Source organism: Ambystoma mexicanum, chromosome 8 (assembly GCF_040938575.1).
Source record: "Ambystoma mexicanum isolate Mex_15411 chromosome 8, UKY_AmexF1_1, whole genome shotgun sequence".
Taxonomy (NCBI): Eukaryota; Metazoa; Chordata; class Amphibia; order Caudata; family Ambystomatidae; genus Ambystoma; species Ambystoma mexicanum.
In genome coordinates this window covers 1,154,178,713-1,154,201,515 of record NC_090929.1, presented here as the reverse complement: position 1 = coordinate 1,154,201,515, position 22,803 = coordinate 1,154,178,713, and the positions used below count along the sequence as shown (strand labels likewise).

At 44.3% G+C, this 22,803-nt stretch overlaps 1 protein-coding gene across 1 annotated transcript in view; it reads right to left on the bottom strand.

Moving 5' to 3' along the window:
- FAM13C (family with sequence similarity 13 member C) overlaps window positions 1–22,803 on the bottom strand; it is an 835,708-nt gene that overhangs the window by 29,851 nt on the left and 783,054 nt on the right. The gene's annotated exons all lie outside the window — the stretch shown is intronic.

Here is a 22,803-nt window from a genome sequence, read left to right as displayed (position 1 = left end):
CCCTTTTTGGTTTTGTTTTTGTTTTACCCATTTCTTTTTTATCCCGAACCCCAAAATAAATATATAATTAAAAAAACGGAATTCGACATTTTTTTTTCAACATTTTTATTTCGAAAAAATTGTCATTCAACATTATTTTTTCGAAAAAATGACCAACCACCCATATCATGATAGAGCAGATGCCAATAGTATCATGTCAAATGCTTGCAGAATACTTTATCCCTAATAGACACCTGTAATAAAAACATGTATTAATAGCACTTGGTGGGAGGAAAAACTATTTTTGCTCAAGCTATTTTACCTTGAATTGTTTGCTTGAATTTTCACCAATAAATGTACATGGTGAGGTGAGTTTAGGTAATATTGGTGGGGGTGTGAGCACTTAGGGGCAGTGGGAGATGCAGGGGTCTCCCCGAATTCTATAAAAAAAAAAGCAAAATAATTTGCACTAAAATGGCTTATGCGCAAAAACGATCAATAGAGATGCATCCAAGCCAAGCAGCACTATGATTTATGATATGAAAGGACCTTTACAATCAATGCCATTTTAATCATCCTCGTTAACACGTATGAAAGAGCTCTTTGCGAGGCATGACAAAACCTGAAAACAAGAATTGCATATAACAACTAAAGGCAAGGTAATTCGTTTTAAAAAAAATAAAACACATTTGCTTATATTTCTATTATTTAAAGAATATTTTCACATATTTGACAGACAAGGACTTCAAGATTACTATCTGTTCAATGTACCTAGAAAGACAGGTGTGTCAAAATACAAGTTCATCTTAAACACTGGTATGGCACTCAGTGAATATATTTACTCATTTAAAGCTAATAGGTTTAATTGAACTAGGAAACTGTACATTGAAACACATCCATTTACTACATTGTGGTACTGAGTCTACAGTGGGTGACATAGGTGAGATGGGGTTTATGGGTGACATGCAAACATTGTGTTTTCGGTTGTGGATGGAATTTAGTAAGGGTTGGTGAGGCAGGACCTGTTTTCCAATGGGGCAGTAGTATATATTATAGGGAGACCTTTCGTCAAAGAGATAGGCAGATGACCCTAGCTCATTAGGCCCCACCCCTTTTCATTTCTTTTTTGATAATTTGATTTAATATACATTTGTTTTATTCCTTTGATTTCATGTTTATATTAAATGTACACATTTTTTATATTCCATGTTTTAGTCTATTATATTTTTTAATTTCTTTTTCATATTACATTTGTTAAAGCATTTTTAATTTCATTTTTAATTGTTTCTATCAAGGGCATTATTACCCCTAAGACATATGATATAATGGCAATGCCATACTCAGTTTGGTGGTACATTCCACTATGGTTAAAACTATAACCAACACTTTGAGAGAGATGTCGTTTACCAGCAATCTTTGATATAGAATTGAAAATCTGCACCAGAGTTTTAGCCATAAACTAAATTTGATTGTGGATACAGTGCTATATGAACAGGATTGTATGCATGCCTACCCTCCCGATTTGGGTGGGAGACTTTGATTTTCTCATGAAAAATTGTGCTACTTTTTACTTTCTCCCTCCTAAAATATTTTAATCCTCAATTCATTCCAATTACAATTCTCTCAATTTCTGTTTAAAAATCTCCCTCCTAGCTGTGGCAAAATGTTGGCATGTATGGGATTCAGGCCATTTATTTCACTAAGATGTGTAACAATGATTCAAACCCAGAAAGTTAACATACAGTGTTTCAGACATTGTCTGACCTATATATATATATAAATATAAAAAGAAAAAAAAAATATATATATATATATATGTATATATATATATACACACACACACACAAATATATTCACTTTTAGGAAAAATAGCTGATGGACTGCATCTAAAGGGGAAAATCCAAATGAGGACTTTATTTTCAAACTCCTGTATCTATTTACTAAGGAAAACATACCTCTCCTGAAACCGGACCTTCCTAATTTAGAAAACAGTGAAAAACATTCTTGTGCATGTACATCGGGTGTATCCCTGAAAAAAGGCATACCTTCACTGGTGCAGAAACCGTCCTGAAAACATCCATAGGTCTACAAATCATGCTAGATAAATAACACCAGTATTTTTCTGTATTCATGGGTGTTTGTTGTACCAGCATCAATTGTACAATCTGTTAAATGTGGCTAGCGTATCAATTAGCCAGGCCCAAAATTGGTGTGAGGTATATCTTTTATAAAACTGTCTTCTATGATAATGGGCATGTGCATAGATACAGAGAATCAAACACCCTTTTAAAGCAGCAGGGGCCGTTGATAAGAAGATCAAAAGAGAGAAATTGGAGTGAATATTGGGGTAGGATTCCTACACTGTACGTAAATCACTAGGATGCATTATACCCTACAAAGGGACTCAATACCCAGAAATATAAATAGTCAATGGCAAGCAGATTATTGTATTGATTTAAATGAATTAGCACAGTATAACGTTGGTTGTAAATATGCACTGCTGGCCACACACATCTTATCCAAGTATGCCTCTGCGGAGAATCTGAAATACAAAGCACGGATCGATGTGACTATATCTTTCATGTCAATTTTTCAAATAGTTAGGATAACTGTAAAACCACAGACCAATCCTGTTCAAGAGGCTTTGAACAAGTCTTTTAGAGCCTTGCTAAAGTAACTAAACACACAGCACATATTCAAGCACACTGACTACAAGGCATCTATAATCGAGTGCTTTAATAGAACATCAAAAAGCACATGTCATTATTTTGGCAGACGCAATACCTAAAGATGCACAGATGTTTTACAGCTGTTCATAAAGAAGTAGAATGCTAATTACCACAGGTCTATCAAGATGGGCCCTGGCAGGTAACTCCAATAATACATTGACCATGTGTCAGAACCTTTAAGATACAAGGTGCTGCTCAAAAAAAGCCTATAATGTTGTTTATAAAAGCAGACCATACAAGGATTTCAAAGCTGCAGTGTGTGTTTATCATACACCTCATTCCAATTAGCTCTCCTCGCACGGATAAAAGGCGGAATCTAGAGACACACTCCGAACAAGGAAGAGCACGAATACGAGCAGAACCTCTGGGGCGAAAGCAAACCTGCTGGAGCAGAGCGACAGACCAGGGGACGAGAGCAGCAGGCCGAAAATCCCAAGAGTTCCCTACAGGAGGTTGTTGCCTCCACAAGGCCGCAAAAGATATGTGGAGAAGGCTAGAACCCAATATCCAAGACTGCATTGTGGTTCAAGGATGCCAGCGACCCTCCTGGGGGAACAGCAGAGTTGGGGAGGCGAGGCCACGCCTGTGTCACTAACCTTGACTTGTGAATTGAAAATCGAAAAAGCAAGAAAGAACTGCACACAGCCAGTGAGTTGGCAAGCGACCTGAAAGAGTGTTGTGTGCTAGGAGAGATTGAAGCTGCAACAATATATCGCAAGTGAAGGCTGCAAGCGTGTGGCTGAGAAGGGAGGAGAGGCAGACCTGTGAGTGAACTTTAAGATAAAGAAAGCTGTGGAATCAGCAATAATGAGTAACAGAGTGGTCCGCCAAAAAGGAGCAGCCCACTCGAAAGTCTCTGTAAAAGGTGCATTGTTTGAAGCAATAAAAGTGAATGAATTGTAAAAGTGAAAGTGAACGAAGTTAACCCAGAGAGAAGGGGAGAGGAAAAATTGAACATTGAATTCTGAGTCAAAGTGGTCCTGCAGTGGTTTGAAAAGGAAGCCTGCACATTCGAAAGCCTTCGACACCCGAAAAGCGGTCTGAGCCTGACTGAAGGAGAAAAAAGCATGGGGAAGGGAGCCTTGGCAAGTGTTGTGAAAGGTCTGAGCCTGACAGAGCGGGACCAACTTTTAACTGTGCAAGGTCTGAGCCTGGCAGAGATGGGCCAACAGTGAACTTTTGTTTTTCTTGAAGAGGACTGAGCCCAACAAAGGAGGACCTCTGTGAACTTTTTGTTTAATTATTTAGGGAAGACTGGAACAAAAGCCTTTAATGTGGAAATCCAGGCGTGCCTTTGTCCACGTTTGAACTGTTTCAGTGTTAAAGCCTGAGCCAGAGTGTGTGATCCTACCTATAGAGACTACCCTATTCCATGCTGTCTAAATGTGGGAAGAGCTGAATCAGCCACATTTTTTCTTTGTCGAACACTGATTTTCCTTTTATATACATATCTCCTTTACACACTTTTTTTGTACAAGATTTAGGTCAGGCATTAGGTTTTATTAGCATAGGCCATTTTGATTTGACAGACACGACTAAGACCGTTTTCTTTATTATGTGATGGTTGAGACGACTCCCATCCTAGTTAGAGGGCAAAATAGGAGTATGGACCGAATGACTAATAGCGGATTCTGCACTCTTTTTCTGTACTGGGTCATTATAAAATCTCACAGTGTGGGTGGCAGTTACTCGCCCTTGATCAGACATTTTCCGATCAAGTGTTTTAACAACCAAATTGTGAATATTAAGTATATTAAAAGGGTGTGTGTGCCCATGTGTAAATAACATTTTGATACTATCAACATTGTGAGAACAGACAGGAAGATGAGCAGCTCCCATCTCATTGAAATTTGGAAACGTGATCACAAAGCTAACTCTGTGACCCCGTAAGAGTTTTGACTATTGATCATAATGGTGATGAAGAACTATGGGGACCCGTCCATATGCAGCGATTATTAGATGGTCCAAGCGTCACACGGCATGCTGGTCTTCGACGGGGGTCCATCATGTATGATTTGGAGTGAGTGGTATATTTAGAAGCTGGTACATAAGAGCTGCACTGTTTTTGAGAAAGGGTTTACAGATGGCCAAACTGCACATTAGAGCTGCAGCTAAAAGCATTGCTACCAACTTGATGCACTCTATGTATGGAGCACTTCATGAACAGATATATAAAATGATTCACAAGAGGATTTGCATCAGATGGGAGAGCAAGGGTCTAACTTAATCTACACACATAAAACCCACATTAAAAGAAAATAAAGAGCCACAGCTGCAAAGAGGTCACCAGAATTGAAAAGTTTGATTTGATGGGGAGCGTACATATGAATCTGCATGGAGAAACTTCTAATTCAATTGACGGACTGGACATAAAACTGAAGCGTACAACGAGTGCTGATAATTTTTTCTCATGAACCGGGATACTGAGGCCTATACTTAAAAAAACATGTGCATATTTGCTGGTCAAGTGCTCACATATTTGACCCAGCATTCTACGGACGCATTCAGAAGCTCTGCAAATATCAGAGGAATAGAGTAACCATCATCCTATCAACATCAGGGTGGCAGGTTTGTCAACAGCAGAGATAACCCTTTTCACAGGACAGTTGCCTAAATTAGTGGTCGTAGGAATTGTGGGTAAAACTGCTGTCTGAGACTCCTACACAACAAATGCTTTAACTTCAATTCCATTAGTGTGTCACAGCTCACCCTCTATAAAGGAAGTGGTTGATCGCTAACTTTCAGATTAGGGTGATGCCTAACTTTCAGTACATGAACCTGGTGATATTAACTGGAAAACATATCAAAGATGGTGTTTTAGCTACTGATATGCAGGATTTAAAAATGGATGTGCACATTTCACAGTAGCAGTCCTAAAATGGATTGAAAAAAAATGTTTCCTTAGTCAGTAGCGGGCTGGTGTGCATAGAAGTACGTTTTCAGCAAAACCTACACACTGTAACGCTCACCTGGTTCCCACGGAGGCGCAGGTCTGGCTTCGAGTGCTGATGCTTCTTCAATGGTGAAGCGCAGGACTCTGAAGATGGACAGGAAGGGCCCTCTACTCTGGATTCTCCGGCTCGTAGGAATATACCCCTGTGCGTGAAAAGGGAGTATTACCTACTGACTGAGTTATGCTCAAGCCTCCCACTCTCTTCCAACCCTCCACGATACCCTTCCACGATTTCCCGTGAAGTCTCACCTTAGGGTCTGAAAGGACGAGCTCTCCATCCTGCTTCTGACGCAGGGGCGCGTTGAACCCAGTTACTTCACTGGATTGAGGTTGGATGGGAGTTCAGGTAAGCTTGATTATACTGGTAAGGTGCTGTAAAAGTTCTGTTGCAAGTTCAAAAGTTCAAGCTTTAAATAATAATGTTCATTGTCTTTTTTCAGGTGATGAATGAAGATTCCTTTGGGGACTTCTTGCAAAAAAGCGCTAATGTTGAAGTCTTTTCCCCATAGGGGCCGGGGTTTGGAATGCCGGAGGTATGGCGCCGACCCGAAGTGAAACGTGCAGTTCCAGTAAAGATCTGTTAAGTCCTAGATGAGCGCTCAGGTAATGTTTTTGCATTAGCTCATCTAATGTCTTTGTCTTTTTTCCCCATAGGGGCCGGGGTCCGGAAAATGCTTGGAAGCAGCAAGACCCGAAATGAAATGGGAATGACCCAACAGGTAAGTCTTAGAAGGAAACTGAGCTTTTCCTATTCCCTTCCTTCTCTCACCTCTTATTCTTGTCTTTTTCTCTAGGCTCTGGGAAGTGGCTGTGTATCCGGATGATCGCTGCTGAAGATGGAGGAACCCAGGAAAGGTGAGTGAAATGCAGCGCTGCAGCGATCGTAACAAAATGCTTTTTTAAAAATGATGTCTTCCCTTTCAGGATCGTCGGTGATGTCTCAGTGGTTCAGATTAGCTGGTAGGTCTCTTGTCTCCCTTTGCAGGTGACCCAGAATGCTGACAGGCGTGGCTGAAGTCCAGATGCAGGAGCTGACACGGTGAGCGTCCAGCTGCGAGGAGCAGAACAACGCGAAGCGTGAGTTGCTGATCGGGTGTGGTTTAAATAGCTTTGGAAGAAGTTCCAAGTGTGTATCCTTCCTCCGATCAGGTATGTATTCTTCCCCGACCACACCCGGGTGGAAAGTAGTCCCACAGGTAAAGTAGTTCCTATTCAGGCCTCAAGAGGGCCTGGATGTGGCAGCATGGTCTGCATTAGGTAAGTGCACATTAAAACACTTGAACACATGTCTAGCTTTATGAGCCTGGCGCCTAAGGCGCCAGGACAGAGGTCCAACATGAGCCTGGCGCCTAAGGCGCCAGGACTGCGTCCAAAGGGCCCCAGCTTGGGCCCGCTGGCACTCCCCTGGGGAAAATGATGCCTGCCTCTGGGGTTGCTGGGCCGGACCTGGCTCCTTGGAGGTAGGCATCATGACAGTACCCCCCCTCAAGGCCCCTCCCAAGATTCTTCCCTCCGGGGGTTTGGGCTTGTTCGGAAATCTCCGGTGAAACCTTTGTACTAATCGAGGTGCGTGGACATGGTTACTAGGCTCCCACGATCTCTCCTGAGGTCCATATCCCTTCCAGTCAACAAGATAGAAGAGTTTCGACTTAACCACCTTGGAGTCTAAAATGTCTTTAACTTCGAATTCTAATTCCCCTTCAATTTGAACTGGATCTGGAGGCTTGGACAATCGGGTTCCTGGTTGTACTGGCTTCAAATGTGATGCATGAAAAACTGGATGAATACGCATGTTGGACGGTAGATCCAGTTTAAAGGCCACTGGGTTGATTATATCTTTGATGGGATAAGGTCCTATGAATCTGGGATTGAAGGTTCGTGGGCCTTGAGGGGTAAATTTTTAGTTGCTAGCCATACCTGGTCTCCTACTTGGTAAGGAGTTTTACTTCGGTGCAAATCAGCGTTTTCTTTATACTTTTTCTTGGCTTGCTGTAAATGAGTTGCAGCTTCTTTGAAGGCTCGGGTTATTGTGGAATGCAGATGATTTACTGCAGGCATTTCCAGGGTCAGAGGTGGATCTAGGTCAGAGGTCCGAGGATGGTGACCATACAAAGTATAAAAGGGGGCTTGTCCGGTTCCAGAATGCACTGAATTGTTGTATGCATATTCTGCGATCCAAAGGATGTCTTTCCAATTTAACTCGGATTGGTGTAACATGCACCGAAGACATTGTTCGAGAGTCTGATTGGTTCTCTCGGTTTGTCCGTCTGTCTGGGGTTGGTGGCTGGTGGATAACCGCACATCTATTTGTGCTAGTTGGCAACACTTCTTCCAAAAATGTGAGATGAATTGACTTCCACGATCCGAGACTAAAATGGAAGGGAAACCATGTATGCAAACTATATTCTCCAGGAATTCCTTGGCCAAGGTGGAAGCTGAAGGCAAACCCTTTAAATGGATAAAGTGGGCCATTTTGGAGAATAGGTCCACCATTACAAGGATTGTGTTGTAACCAGCACAAGGAGGCAGATCTGTTATAAAGTCCATTGACAGGGTGTGCCATGGTGCCGGTGGAATATCCAAGGGTTGAAGTAGGCCGGCTGGCCTTTTCTTTTGAGCCTTGTTTTGGGCGCAAATTCCACAAGACAGTACAAAAGACTTTATGTCTTTTCTCCAAGAAGGCCACCAGAAGTGGCGTTTGATTTTTTCCTCCGTTTTAGCGATACCAGGGTGTCCTTCCATTAAAGATTCATGATGATGGGCAATAACAAGTTCTTGCAATTCTTTACTTGGCAGAAACAACCGCTCCTGGAAGTAGGGTAAGTCATCCTTAACGGTGTAATGAGGACCCTTTTGACTCCATTCCAATAAGGTTGAAGAGTCTAGAAATTGTTTTACTTGCGTTTGGATATCCTCAATAGATTGCAATAAAGTTAAGCCTAAGATTCTTTGCTCAGGTATGAGGGGCACAGGTTCTAAGCTCGAATTAGGTTCTTCCATGCCAATCCGGGATAAGGCGTCTGCTTTTCCATTCTTGCAGCCAGGGCGATAGGTAATTACAAAATCAAATTCCGCAAAGAATAGAGCCCATCGGAGTTGTCGTGAAGATTGAGCTTTGGCCGTCTTTAAATACTGTAAGTTTTTGTGGTCCGTAATTACGGTGATGGTGTGTCTTGCCCCCAGAAGGTAGTGACGCCAAGCCTTGAAAGCAGATTTGATGGCCAGTAACTCTTTATCGCTAATTGCGTAGTTCATTTCAGGAGGAGAACATTTTCTGGACCAAAAGGCCACTGGGTGTAGTTGGTTAGTTTTTGGGTCTCTTTGCGACAGGACAGCTCCCATGGCCGAACTGGAAGCATCGGTTTCCACTATGTACAGGAGATCTGGGTGGGGGTGCTTCAATACAGGTGCAGAGGTGAATTTGGTTTCCAGGTCCTGGAAGGCTTGTTCGGCCTCAAGAGTCCATTCGAAGCGTTTGTTTTTCTTTAGGAGAGCGGTGATGGGTTGGACTGTTCGGGAAAATTCCGGGATGAATCTTCGATAAAAATTGGCAAAGCCGAGCATGCTCTGAACTCCCTTCACCGAGCTTGGAGGTGGCCATTTGAGGATGGCGTCCACCTTTCGCGAGTCCATTGACAGGGTGTGCCATGGTGCCGGTGGAATATCCAAGGGTTGAAGTAGGCCGGCTGGCCTTTTCTTTTGAGCCTTGTTTTGGGCGCAAATTCCACAAGACAGTACAAAAGACTTTATGTCTTTTCTCCAAGAAGGCCACCAGAAGTGGCGTTTGATTTTTTCCTCCGTTTTAGCGATACCAGGGTGTCCTTCCATTAAGGATTCATGATGATAGGCAATAACAAGTTCTTGCAATTCTTTACTTGGCAGAAACAACCGCTCCTGGAAGTAGGGTAAGTCATCCTTAACGGTGTAATGAGGACCCTTTTGACTCCATTCCAATAAGGTTGAAGAGTCTAGAAGTTGTTTTACTTGCGTTTGGATATCCTCAATAGATTGCAATAAAGTTAAGCCTAAGATTCTTTGCTCAGGTATGATGGGCACAGGTTCTAAGCTCGAATTAGGTTCTTCCATGCCAATCCGGGATAAGGCGTCTGCTTTTCCATTCTTGCAGCCAGGGCGATAGGTAATTACAAAATCAAATTCCGCAAAGAATAGAGCCCATCGGAGTTGTCGTGAAGATTGAGCTTTGGCCGTCTTTAAATACTGTAAGTTTCTGTGGTCCGTAATTACGGTGATGGTGTGTCTTGCCCCCAGAAGGTAGTGACGCCAAGCCTTGAAAGCAGATTTGATGGCCAGTAACTCTTTATCGCTAATTGCGTAGTTCATTTCAGGAGGAGAACATTTTCTGGACCAAAAGGCCACTGGGTGTAGTTGGTTAGTTTTTGGGTCTCTTTGCGACAGGACAGCTCCCATGGCCGAACTGGAAGCATCGGTTTCCACTATGTACGGGAGATCTGGGTGGGGGTGCTTCAATACAGGTGCAGAGGTGAATTTGGTTTCCAGGTCCTGGAAGGCTTGTTCGGCCTCAAGAGTCCATTCGAAGCGTTTGTTTTTCTTTAGGAGAGCGGTGATGGGTTGGACTGTTCGGGAAAATTCCGGGATGAATCTTCGATAAAAATTGGCAAAGCCGAGCATGCTCTGAACTCCCTTCACCGAGCTTGAAGGTGGCCATTTGAGGATGGCGTCCACCTTTCGCGAGTCCATTCGGACTCCTTGAGGTGTCAGGATGAATCCGAGAAACTCAACTTCTGTGGTATGAAAAACGCATTTTTCGAGTTTTGCAAATAGTCTGTGCTGGCGCAGTTTCTCAAGAAATGCCCTAACATGTTTTCTGTGATCAGATTCTGAAGAAGAGTACACCAGGATGTCGTCAATGTAAACAATGACACAGACATCGATAAGTTCCCGAAGAACATCATTCATAAAGTACTGAAAGGCGGCAGGTGCATTGCACAAACCGAAGGGCATCACCTGATATTCGAAGAGCCCAAATTTGGTGCGGAATGCAGTCTTCCATTCGTCGCCTTCTTTTATGCGCACCAGGTGATAAGCTCCTCGGAGATCTAACTTGGTGTACACACAAGCGTCTTTCACCTGGTCGATAAGCTCAGGGATCAAGGGCAGAGGATAACGATTCTTAATCGTTATTTGATTTAGGGTACGATAGTCTATACACGTTCTAAGGTCGCCTTCTTTTTTTGGCACGAAGAACAGAGCTGAAGAGACAGGAGACTTGGACGGGCGAATAAAACCATTGGCTAGGTACTGATCTAAATACTGACGCAAATGCAGGTTCTCAGGTTCCGTAAGAGCATAAATCCTACTACAAGGTAGTTGAGCATTGGGTACCAGATCGATCTGGCAATCATAAGACCGATGGGGAGGTAACGTGTTAGCCTGTTCTTTCTGAAAAACGTCTTGGAATTCTTGGTATTCAGACGGTAGCTGTACAGGGGTGGAAGCTGCTGTGGCTAGACCCACAGCTGGATTTCTTGGATAACAAGTTGGTTCACAATCAGGAAAACTTATCTTCTTTGCTCGCCAGTCAATTCTGGGATTATGTGTTTCTAACCAAGGAATTCCAAGAATTACTTGAAATTGTGGGGCCTTGATCACATCAAACACGATTGCTTCCCGATGTCCATCCTGACCCACCAGTGTCACTTCAACAGTGGAATGCGTTACACGCCCTGAGGCTATTTCGGTTCCATCTACTGTAGTAATGACATCTTGGGTTACTTTCGGGCGGAGAGGAAGCTTAATCCTGGAAGCCAATTCACGGTCTATGTAATTTCCAATAGCTCCACTGTCGATGTATGCTTTTATAGCATGCAACTGCTGAGGCTGTTTTGGGTCCACGAGCACCATTGGCATGACAAAATGCGAGGTCAAAGAGTTAGTTTTCAAGCTCGGCAAGCGGACCCCTACGCTTGCCGGGCTAGGTCGTTTCCCGAATCAGGTGTCACTAATTCGTTATCAGTAGCTCCAACCACCTTCTTAAGTGGTTTAACTGGACAATTTCGAAGAAAGTGACCGGAAGTCCCGCAATACAGACAAAGTTGCATTTGCCGCCTTCTCTCTCGTTCTTTCTGCGTTAATGGTCCTTTAACACCACCGATTTGCATAGGTTCAGATACGTCGGTACTCTTGGAGGAAGCGTGGGTTTTGATCGGCGCTCGGTTTTCATACTTGAACCGATCTGCTTTTCTATTTTGAAGTCTGTGATCAAGTTGAACCACCAAGTCAATGTAGTCTGCGCAGACCTGGGGTGGGTTTACTATCTGAGCTAGAACATCCTTAAGCTCTCCGCGCAGGCCTCGATGAAACAATGTGATCCTTTTGCTTTCTGGCCATCCAGTTTCCACAACCAGTCTGTTAAAGGTGGCTATGTAGGACAGAAGATCCTGATTACCTTGTTGTAAGGATAGCAGTTCGTTATCAAGGGCCTGTCCTTGAGAGTGTCGAGCGAACAATCTTTCCATGCTGGCCTGGAAGCCCTGAAAATTCTGGAGAGTGGGATAATCCTGATTTACCAATGGAATAGACCAATCGGCAGCACTGCCACTGAGGTAAGATAGTATAAAGGCTACCTTGGTCTGGTCATTAGGGAAGGCTGCGGGTCTGCATAGAAAGTTAAAACGACATTGGTTCATAAAGATGGCATATTTCTTGGGATCCCCCGCAAAATGTTCAGGCGGGGCCAAAGGCATGTGTCCAGGTAGATTAATTTGTACCGGGTTACTCAAACCCATTGATGTGGAAATGTCTCCAGAATTAGGTAAAGGAGTGTGCCCTGCCTGGACTTGTAATAACCTTTTGGCTAGGTCATCAGTTCTTTCCTTAGATAAGATCAGTTCTCTTTTGAGAGCGTTAGTCTCCTGGCTGGCTGAGTGCACCTCTGCCCGTAATTCCCCCAAAAGCTGGGCCAGCTGGTCAGTCTCGGAAGTCTCCATAGCGCCCGGGTGGGAAATTGTGGGTAGGCTTCGCGTTCTGTAACGCTCACCTGGTTCCCACGGAGGCGCAGGTCTGGCTTCGAGTGCTGATGCTTCTTCAATGGTGAAGCGCAGGACTCTGAAGATGGGCAGGAAGGGCCCTCTACTCTGGCTTCTCCGGCTCGTAGGAATATACCCCTGTGCGTGATAAGGGAGTATTACCTACTGACTGAGTTATGCTCAAGCCTCCCACTCTCTTCCAACCCTCCACGATACCCTTCCACGATTCCCTGTGAAGTCTCACCTTAGGGTCTGAAAGGACGAACTCTCCATCCTGCTTCTGACGCAGGGGCGCGTTGAACCCAGTTACTTCACTGGATTCAGGTTGGATGGGAGTTCAGGTAACCTTGATTATACTGGTAAGGCGCTGTAAAAGTTCTGTTGCAAGTTCAAAAGTTCAAGCTTTAAATAATAATGTTCATTGTCTTTTTTCAGGTGATGAATGAAGATTCCTTTGGAGACTTCTTGCAACAAAGCGCTAATGTTGATGTCTTTTCCCCATAGGGGCCGGGGTTCGGAATGCCGGAGATATGGCGCCGACCCGAAGTGAAACGTGCAGTTCCAGTAAAGATCTGGTAAATCCTAGATGAGCGCTCAGTTAATGTTTTTGCATTCGCTCATCTAATGTCTTTGGGCCTCATTACGACCCAGGCGGTAAGTTACCGCCTGGGTCGTACCTTTACCACCATGGCGTAAACTATGTTTACGCCATGGTGGTTGGCGGACTTACCGCCCCATTCCGAGGTCGACGGGGCGGTAAGTCCCCAATCCCCATTTACCCTTCCCCATTCCCATTTTTGCCCCATAGGGCATAATGGGAGTGGGGAAGGCGTTAATTACGCCACCGTAAATTACGGTGGCGTAATTAACAACATGGTCCCTTAGCGCCATGGATTTTAACACCTGCTAAAAGCAGGTGTTAAATCCGCCATGGCGCTAAGGGACCTCGGAATCAGTCGATAAGGGTCGGCGCTGTTTACGCCGCCGTAAACCCCTTACCACCTGGGTCCTAATGAGGCCCTTTGTCTTTTTTCCCCATAGGGGCCGGGGTCCGGAAAATGCTTGGAAGCAGCAAGACCCAAAATGAAATGGGAATGACCCAACAGGTAAGTCTTAGAAGGAAACTGAGCTTTTCCTATTCCCTTCCTTCTCTCACCTCTTATTCTTGTCTTTTTCTCTAGGCTCTGGGAAGTGGCTGTGTATCCGGATAATCGCTGCTGAAGATGGAGGAACCCAGGAAAGGTGAGTGAAATGCAGCGCTGCAGCGATCGTAACGAAATGCTTTTTTAAAAATGATGTCTTCCCTTTCAGGATCGTCGGTGATGTCTCCGTGGTTCAGATTAGCTGGTAGGTCTCTTGTCTCCCTTTGCAGGTGACCCAGGATGCTGACAGGCGTGGCTGAAGTCCAGATGCAGGAGCTGACACGGTGAGCGTCCAGCTGCGAGGAGCAGAACAACGCGAAGCGTGAGTTGCTGATCGGGTGTGGTTTAAATAGCTTTGGAAGAAGTTCCAAGTGTGTATACTTCCTCCGATCAGGTATGTATCCTTCCCCGACCACACCCGGGTGGAAAGTAGTCCCACAGGTAAAGTAGTTCCTATTCAGGCCTCAAGAGGGCCTGGATGTGGCAGCATGGTCTGCATCAGGTAAGTGCACATTAAAACACTTGAACACATGTCTAGCTTTATGAGCCTGGCGCCTAAGGCGCCAGGACAGAGGTCCAACATGAGCCTGGCGCCTAGGGCGCCAGGACTGCGTCCAAAGGGCCCCAGCTTGGGCCCGCTGGCACTCCCCTGGGGGAAATGATGCCTGCCTCTGGGGTTGCTGGGTCGGACCTGGCTCCTTGGAGGTAGGCATCATGACACACACCACTTTAACCATGGTGGTAGACGCATTTCACTCTAACATTATTGAAATCAATCACAACTTTCAAGTGCTTTTTGATCACAGCAAAGCTGGTTATAGTTCAAATAATCTTATTTTTGTGAAGGTATAAATAAGTGGAAATCTCTTTCCAAGACGTGTTTACCTCTGACAGTGTAGTCATGCCATGGAACTGGGGACGGACCCTACATAAAACCTCAGCTTGTAACATATCACAGGAGGGTATCCGTAATGATGAGGTAATATAGGGCACGTTGCTGGAGATCCCCTGAATGCAGCCGATAATTCTTTGATTCCACATCCCACACAAATAGTGCCTGAACGGGTTGTGCAATATATCAACCTGACAGACATGGATGTTAGTGATGAGGTGATATTAGATTAAAGACTACGCCTAAATTAAATTATTGACACCTATTTCAATGGTTTCAATGGTTACACATCGGGGACAAGTAGTATTTGTGACCCCCTAGTTGCTGTTATTGCCATCAACCTTGTAACAAACATCAAGATCGCTGCAGGCATTAAAACCTTCATAGTCACAGTTTTTGATACCAACCTCTTAACAGTCTCTAAGGGGCACTCCCTTATTCAGAAACCTCTAAATGTCATTGTTTACAGTTACTTTGAAGCAACCACTGCAGCGTCTGACAGCGCTAAGTCAGAACATGCACCCTACCACAGGGACATGGGGTGGGAGGTTGGTAATCGGTACAATGTTCATTTACTAACAGTCCTTTTTTCAATGTTTTTTTTACCAATTTTCCTTTGCTAAAAACTCATTGAAAAACAGGAGGTGTAGGGAAGGGTATATAAAAGAGGGTAGGGAATAGTGTTAAATAGATACGGGTGAGGGGTTGGGAGGGGAATCCTCCCTAAAAAGCAAAAACGAATCAGAAAAACACCCATCAAAAAAATGACAGTTCGGTAAACAAGCATAGAACCCGTAAATCATTGTTACGGGGTACATTTCAGGCACAACGGATCACACTCTTAATGCTTGTGTAGAAATATAATCCATTGAACTACTGCATTATAAAGAGGAAGATAGTAATAACTTACAAATATGTGGCAAAACTGCTCTCTAGTTTAAGATTTGAAGGTCCCTATGTGTACACTTCCTGATGAACCCATTATTTCTTAGACGTCATGCATTACATTGACAATGGATGTAATCCCGCCATTTAAAAGACTTGTTGAAAGATTTAACAACAAAAACAGGCAATGGTTAGTGAAACGCGATGATTCTTTCAGATATAATTGAGGATACTACATCTTTAAACAAGATGAAGGGTGCAGGAAGGACCTTGGCCAGTTCTCGGAAGGCAGTTAAAAAAGTGAGAGAATCTGAATCAAACAAAGAATTTGCGTTAAAAGGTGTAGTTCCAGATTCAAACACTTAATCCCAGCTGTCCTTAAAGTTAACATTGATTCATAGGACACAGTTGGAAAAGGGTCGGGCACAAAACAATGGCAGCCACCCTGTCTTGTACTTAAATGTAGGCACTTCTTTAAATGGATCTAGAGAAACATTTAGTAAAATAATCTGAAAAGCCCCTAACGCTTTCTAATGGTATTTTATCATCGCCACCCCACAGTGCCCCAAAAGCATCCTCAATGAGCGACAGCTGTCTAGTGAGGGGTGTAGAAGAGGGTGACGCTCCTTTATTTTTAGAGCGTGTCAACATTTTCCAACACATTGACACACCAGGATGGCCTCCAAGTATGTTAACGCTCTTCAGTGAGCTTCAAGAAATAAGAGAATCTGATAATTATCAAGTTTGTTTCATGTAAACATTTCCGATTATTTAGAGCAGCGTTTTGAATGTGTTGCACGTGAGGGTCTTCATCAGGGGTTATTCAGGGTAGGGTTACTTGGTTTAACCTTTATTCATTATTTACATTTGTCCTTGCTCCTTTGCTGTTCATAGGCTTGCTGAAGTTGAGTTGGAGGGAGTTTGTACCTTATGTTGGGAAGGAGAGAGGGTCTTCCCACCCCCGTAGGTGATACCGAACAAGAACTTGATGCTAATAGAGCACATCCAGGGAGAAGGGGGGGCAAAGGGTGCACATATAGGGGGGCGCACAAACACCTCAGTGCATGCATTATAAGCTATATGGTAGACACGGGTGTGAACGCCATCTTTGCAAGTGGCAACTATCTTAGAAGTTAGGCCCTAACGCAGTGATCAGCATTTTGTGTGTTAGTGTCAGGCCCCTTGCATGAGCGCGAACACCACCCCGACCCTGGCCAGTTCTGAGAGATCCACAACCTCCTCCATTGTTCAGCAAGTTACAGGCCCTCGCACCCTGGGAAGAATGCGGCCTGCAAGGTCATGAGAAGGGAGCTGAGAGCTTCTTGGCAGCACCATCCCACTCAGCAGATAGCAAGGCCCTCCTGCCCTCAACGATACCCACTTGAGAAGTACAGCTTTCACATACTTTCATCCCATGACCCACGCATGCCACAGCACAATCCAAACCCAGACCACTGACTATAAAACTTTTACATCCCTCGATCAATCACTAAGATCAGAAGGCAAGGATATCGCCCCTTCAGGAATGGGTCAGATGATTTGTGCAGCAAGGTGCAGGGTGGCATCAGAATTATAGCCCAAAATTAAGTTGGAGGACCTTGGGAGTTACTGTTCTTTCTGGGAGTGAGTGAAGTGTTAGTGTGACCTCAGCTCTCCTCAAGCCCATCCAGGTATCTGCCAGGTGCATTGTTACAATCACAAGAATAACATTGCGTGTCAGAGTAGCTAATTAATTGTTAGGTTAGCTCCCCACGGATGACAAACCCAGGAGCACCCACGTGAATGAAGATTAACAGATGAAGATGGACCAATGGCTTGGCGTCCCATATGGAGCAGGACCTACAGTTATAGGCTTCCGCCAATCCGCATTGTAGAACTGTACTATATATGATGATGTACTTAGTGATGCTGTTTGTGCTTATAATGTATCGCACATGCCATTGGACCTCAGAACGTTCCAAGGCAGCAGAGTTCTTTGCTGATGCATTCCTGTTTTTGTAGAATACTTGTTATCCTTGCGAGAGTGTCTTGGGCCTTTTTCCCTTCATTTGGCAATGTAATCCCAGCAGCCCCCATACTGAAGAAGGCTTCCAGGCTGCATCTCTGAGGGTGCTGCACCCAACTGCAGTGATCAGTCCCAAACACGTAAATCCCAGAGGTTTGTAGGAGCCGTCTTTACAGAATTCCTGTCTGCTCTTTGAAGCGGGGCACAGCTCCGGAGAACGTGCTGGCCAGTGTTGGAACCCTGTGACGGAGTTCGGGTGAACACGCTTATGTGAGTATACCCTTGAAAGGGTTAACATGTAGCGGAAGGGTATTTGGGGAAGAGTGTGGGTTGTGAGCAAGTGGAGAACAAGGTTAGTTGTAGAGAGAGTATTTTTTTGTGGTTTTTATTATTGAATTTTTAAGGAGTATATTACAGAAAAGGAAACATGAGTGTAGGGGAGATAGTGATAACGCTTTTTGTGCAAACAGAAGAAAAAGGAAATAGGAACCCTGCATAATTAGCGTGCTCGGGAACAGAAGTGGTTGTTCTTTTAACTTGTTATTTTAGCTTATTGTTTTGGTGTTTTTATCATGTACGGTGTAGGGCAGAGGAGGGGCATTCTGTATATAGCAGTGTGTTTTGGGTGTGTGGAGTGTGGGAGTGGGTGTGTGTGAGGGGGAAGGGAAGTAACGAGAGCTGACTGATAGGGGGAACCACACATTTATTTTTTGGTTGTGAATTTTGCAACATGCGCAGCGCACGATTAGAAGCTTAGGGACGCCTTACAGCACATATATCGCTGCAATGGGAGGGGAGACGCCTTTAGAGTACATGTACAAGACCTTGTGCCGGAGGAAGATCGAGAAGTATAACAAACAGTGGGTGACAGAAACACAAGGGGGAATGCCATACTCCTGGCCAGGGCAAGGAACTCATAATAAGGGAACACTGGAACATGTGACTACATTTCTAGCAGCAAAATACAAGGGTAAACAGTTGCAGAACAGAAAGGAGATTCTAGATTTTTGGAATATCATTGTGGACGTGGAGGACTCTAATGAGGGAGAGGCACGGACCACCCATGAAGGGGGCAAGCAAGCAGCGGTCAGTGGGGCATGGACAGAGCGCAAAGGGGTATATCCAGTGGCAGCGCTCCCAGTGACGGGGTACAGTAACCTGACCTATGTGTCCATCTGGGCAACGGTCCACCCGCCCCATATATACCCACTCTGGTGACCGCTCCACTGAAAAAGTGCGCAAGACAGAGGGAATTAGAAGAGGCGCTAGAGTCAGAGTAAGCAGAGCTAGAGCGACTGCAAACAGCAAAGAGTGAGGAAAAAGGAAGCGGGTTAGATGAGTGGAGAGCGGGGGACATTTTGTTCAGGCTAGATAGCACAGCAATAAAAGATATGCATGTAGAGAAACAGGAAAACAGACAAGCAGTACTGGGTATGAAAATATAAGGTCAGACAGAGGCTTAGGTGGAGACCCGGGAGGACAGAGGTGGAGTACAGTGGATGAATTTGAGGCTGACAGTGAAGAGGAATCGCAGCAGGCACTGGAAAGAACCCCCCGGGTGGAACAATTATGGGATGAGAGGGTGAGGAGGTTTGGCCGGATGGCAGTAGCAAGAAAAAAGGGAAGTGCAAAAGATAAGAGAAAAAAGTAGGGTTGCAAATTCCGCTGATACACAAGCAAGTGGGTAGAGCACTGTACCCTGGGTACAGATAGACAAGAACAATTTGATCAAAGCGCTCCCGTCGTTAATGGGCGTGGGGGGGGAATGGATAAATGCATTTTTAGAAAAGACGGACAAAAAAAATTGCATGGACCAAAGAGATGTTATAGAATTTTGATGAACTCAAAAGGATGATCTCAATTTCACCCATTTTAGCAGCCCCAGAAAATATGCAGTAATTGTACTTGGTCTCACACTCCAAAGGCCTGCTCATGACTGTAAAGGTGACACAAAAAAGCACAATGGGCCACAAGCCATTGGCCTACTACAGTGGCACGTTAGACTCTGGCATGCAGGGGCAGTTGTTAATACTGCATACAAGTAAGTACACTTTAGGCTCAATAAGTTAGTATCATGAGTGTGAAAACAGAATGCACTAATCTCACCAGAAGCAGCACTGTGAAACAATGAAAAGCCTCCTCCTTTTCTCATACCAATAAAACGGGAGTGGCAGTGACCCTAGGGAAACCCTATGGGGAAGAAAACCATAACCGCAGGGTTCCGCTGTGGTTGTGATGTATGGACAGCCTGTCCTCCATTCTTAACAGCGGGATAAGTTTTGCCGGGCTATAGAAATCGCAGCAGTAGGCCTGTGGTGAGTTGCTCATTGTGTGGCTTGTGTTGTTCTAGGTCAGAGCTGTTCACTTGACGAAGTCGTGCTAAGTTTAAGAAAGAAAGGAACAGCATAAGAGGTTGCTGGAAGCCCTTGTAAGAGCAGTAGCAGAATGGTACAAAACGTATCGGGATTCTAAATGCGTGAGCTAATTCGCGAGATGAAGGAGTCTTCCTTCAGCCCTCTGTCCCAAGTTTGTTTGCTAGAATAGGAAAATGCACAGAGTAAGGATAGGAACAGAAGTATCTGTTAGTAAATACAACCAGTGATCCTCTGCCTCTAACACTAATACCGTTATTAGCTCGCCATCTACCTCAGTTACATACTCCATAGAAAATGTATCTCCACCATATTCTAGTATGCTCCCTACAGCGACCAGCCAGACTGTCTACACTACATTCCTTATACAAAGTATTACGCTTTACATCATGTTACTCCACACATCAACCCTTGGGACTCCACCCACCTTGACGTCCCCCACTTTTTCCATTAATACTACTATTAAATTACTCATAGATATGAAAGATTCCAAAAATCTCATACCAAGCAATCCTTGCCCAACTACTGATAGGAACTTACGCCTTAGAGCTAGGTTAGCCAAAATATATGAGCATCCTTTCAGCTCTCTCCCTACCACTATACGAATAAGGACTCCTAAAACTCTGCCTAGCCAAACGACTACAAGCACGAACCTATCTCGCAACTGTGGCCCTAGGTCAATAAACAGCACAGCCAAGTATGGCAAACCCAAACCTTCACATGCCCCCCCAACCGACAACAACTATCAATATGAGCCCTCAGATGAAAGGAGCTCTAATAAATTCCAGATCCCTAATAGCACATGCCACAGAAATTGCCGACCTGATCCAGAGAGATGAGCTATATTTCCTTGCTATCACTGAGACATGGCTACACCCCGCTGCAGGTCCTATGCTTATGCTAGCAGTCCCTGACGGGTACTCTATTTTGAGACAAGACAGACTAAAATCCAGAGGAGGAGGCATCGCTATTATTTACAAATGTTGCCTCTCTATGAGATTAGCCACCCCAATCGACGTCCACTCATGTGAACTATTAGTTACCAATGCCCAAACCCTTAATATCCACCTGATATATCGCCCCCCGGGCCCTCCCGGGTCTTATGAGGATGATATTAACACTATCCTGTCTAGTAATCTCAAAAGCTCAACGCAAGTACTTCTACTTGGAGACTTTAATATGGGATTTAATGACCCATCAGACCAGCCTGCCCTAACTACAGCTAACATCCTCTCAGAAACAAAACCCACAACAAAGGTAGAACACTTGACTGGGTGGCAGACCATAACTGTCAGGCCAATATCCTCTCATCTCACCACTAGCTTGGACTGACCACCACCTTGTGTCATTTTTGCTATCTACTACAGACCCCCACCTCCACCTGCCCTTAGGGCTCTACCCACACTAACTAGAAACAAAAAGAGTATTACTGTGGATAAGCTTATCCCAGCCTTACTTCCCACCTGCAACCTTCTCCCAGATAATACCGATCCTGAGAGCCTGGTTGAGGAATACAACAAAATTATGACCACCTCTTTGGACCAGATCGCCCCCCTTAAACTTAGACCAAGTAAGCCGAAAACCCACTTGAATAAATGGTTTACACCCTTCCTAAAAAACCTAAGGCAACAAAAAAGAAACTGTGTGGCTGCCTGAAAAAAATTTCCATCAGAAGCCAACAAACTTAAACTCACCAAACTGTCTTCCCTCTATAAAAAACAAATATGTCTAGCTAAACGAATATCTTTCGACTAGCGCATATCCCAAGCCAAGTCCAATATGAAGGAACTATTCACCATTCTTAAAGAAATAGAGACACCCATAGCATTACCTGACACATGCACTAAAGATAAAAAATGGTGTTCAGATATCCAACACGCTTTAGCCAACAAAATATCCACCTTACAAAACAAAGTTTGCCGTAAAAGAGCTTGTCTAAATGACCCTCCTCCTGTAACGCTTACCTTGGGCCCTGCGGGAACACCACTCCTGATGAACTATGACTCTTCTCTGAGAACGTTGCTCTCTCACCACCCACTGTTCCACTATGGAAAACTGGAATCTATGGAATATACAAGGGGGTGTCAGTGATCACTTTTATGCTAATTGCCTTAGAGTTTAACCTTTCCCTTAACTAGGAATGCCCTCCTCACCTCAGTTAGTGTTATGATGAACTCTCCATCCTGCTTCTGTGCAGGGGCGCATGTCCTGAAGAGGGGAACGGTTTGACTGGGAAGGGTAAAGAATTGCCTACTGTGAATGGAGCCCAATACGTAATTACTAAACCTTCCCCTTAACCTCAAACTATTGTACTGTAAATTGTATTAAGGAAATTGGGATAGATGAATCTGCAGTGTATAGTGTCTCAATGTGCTCTCTCCCAAAATGGAGATAATACCACAACTGCAGATAACTAACTAAATACCTAAGTGCAACGTAACACAATGGTAGTGTATTCTTTCTCACACAATATGCTACTGAAAGACACTGTAAACAAGTACCAATGCAATGTCTTTCTCAAAGCTTAAACTCTGCAACACCGTGGCTTAATTCGAAGGCCAACTATGGTCAGTGAAGACTGGGGTGTCTCCTTTTACTGTTAATGGAAACTCCCTCACACACACGAACTTAAGAACCCGCGTGCAAACAGTTTATCCAAAAATAGCAAGCGCACGTGAGGAGAATCAATACTATGATTTCCTAACGCGCAAATTTCAACAGACGCTCTTGCGAAGCAATTAATTCGAAAACACGAGCGCATGTGAGGGGAATCAAAACTGTAGTTCCCTCACACGCGCGAACATTAAGAAACACTCTAACAAGGCTTGTTTACTGGAAA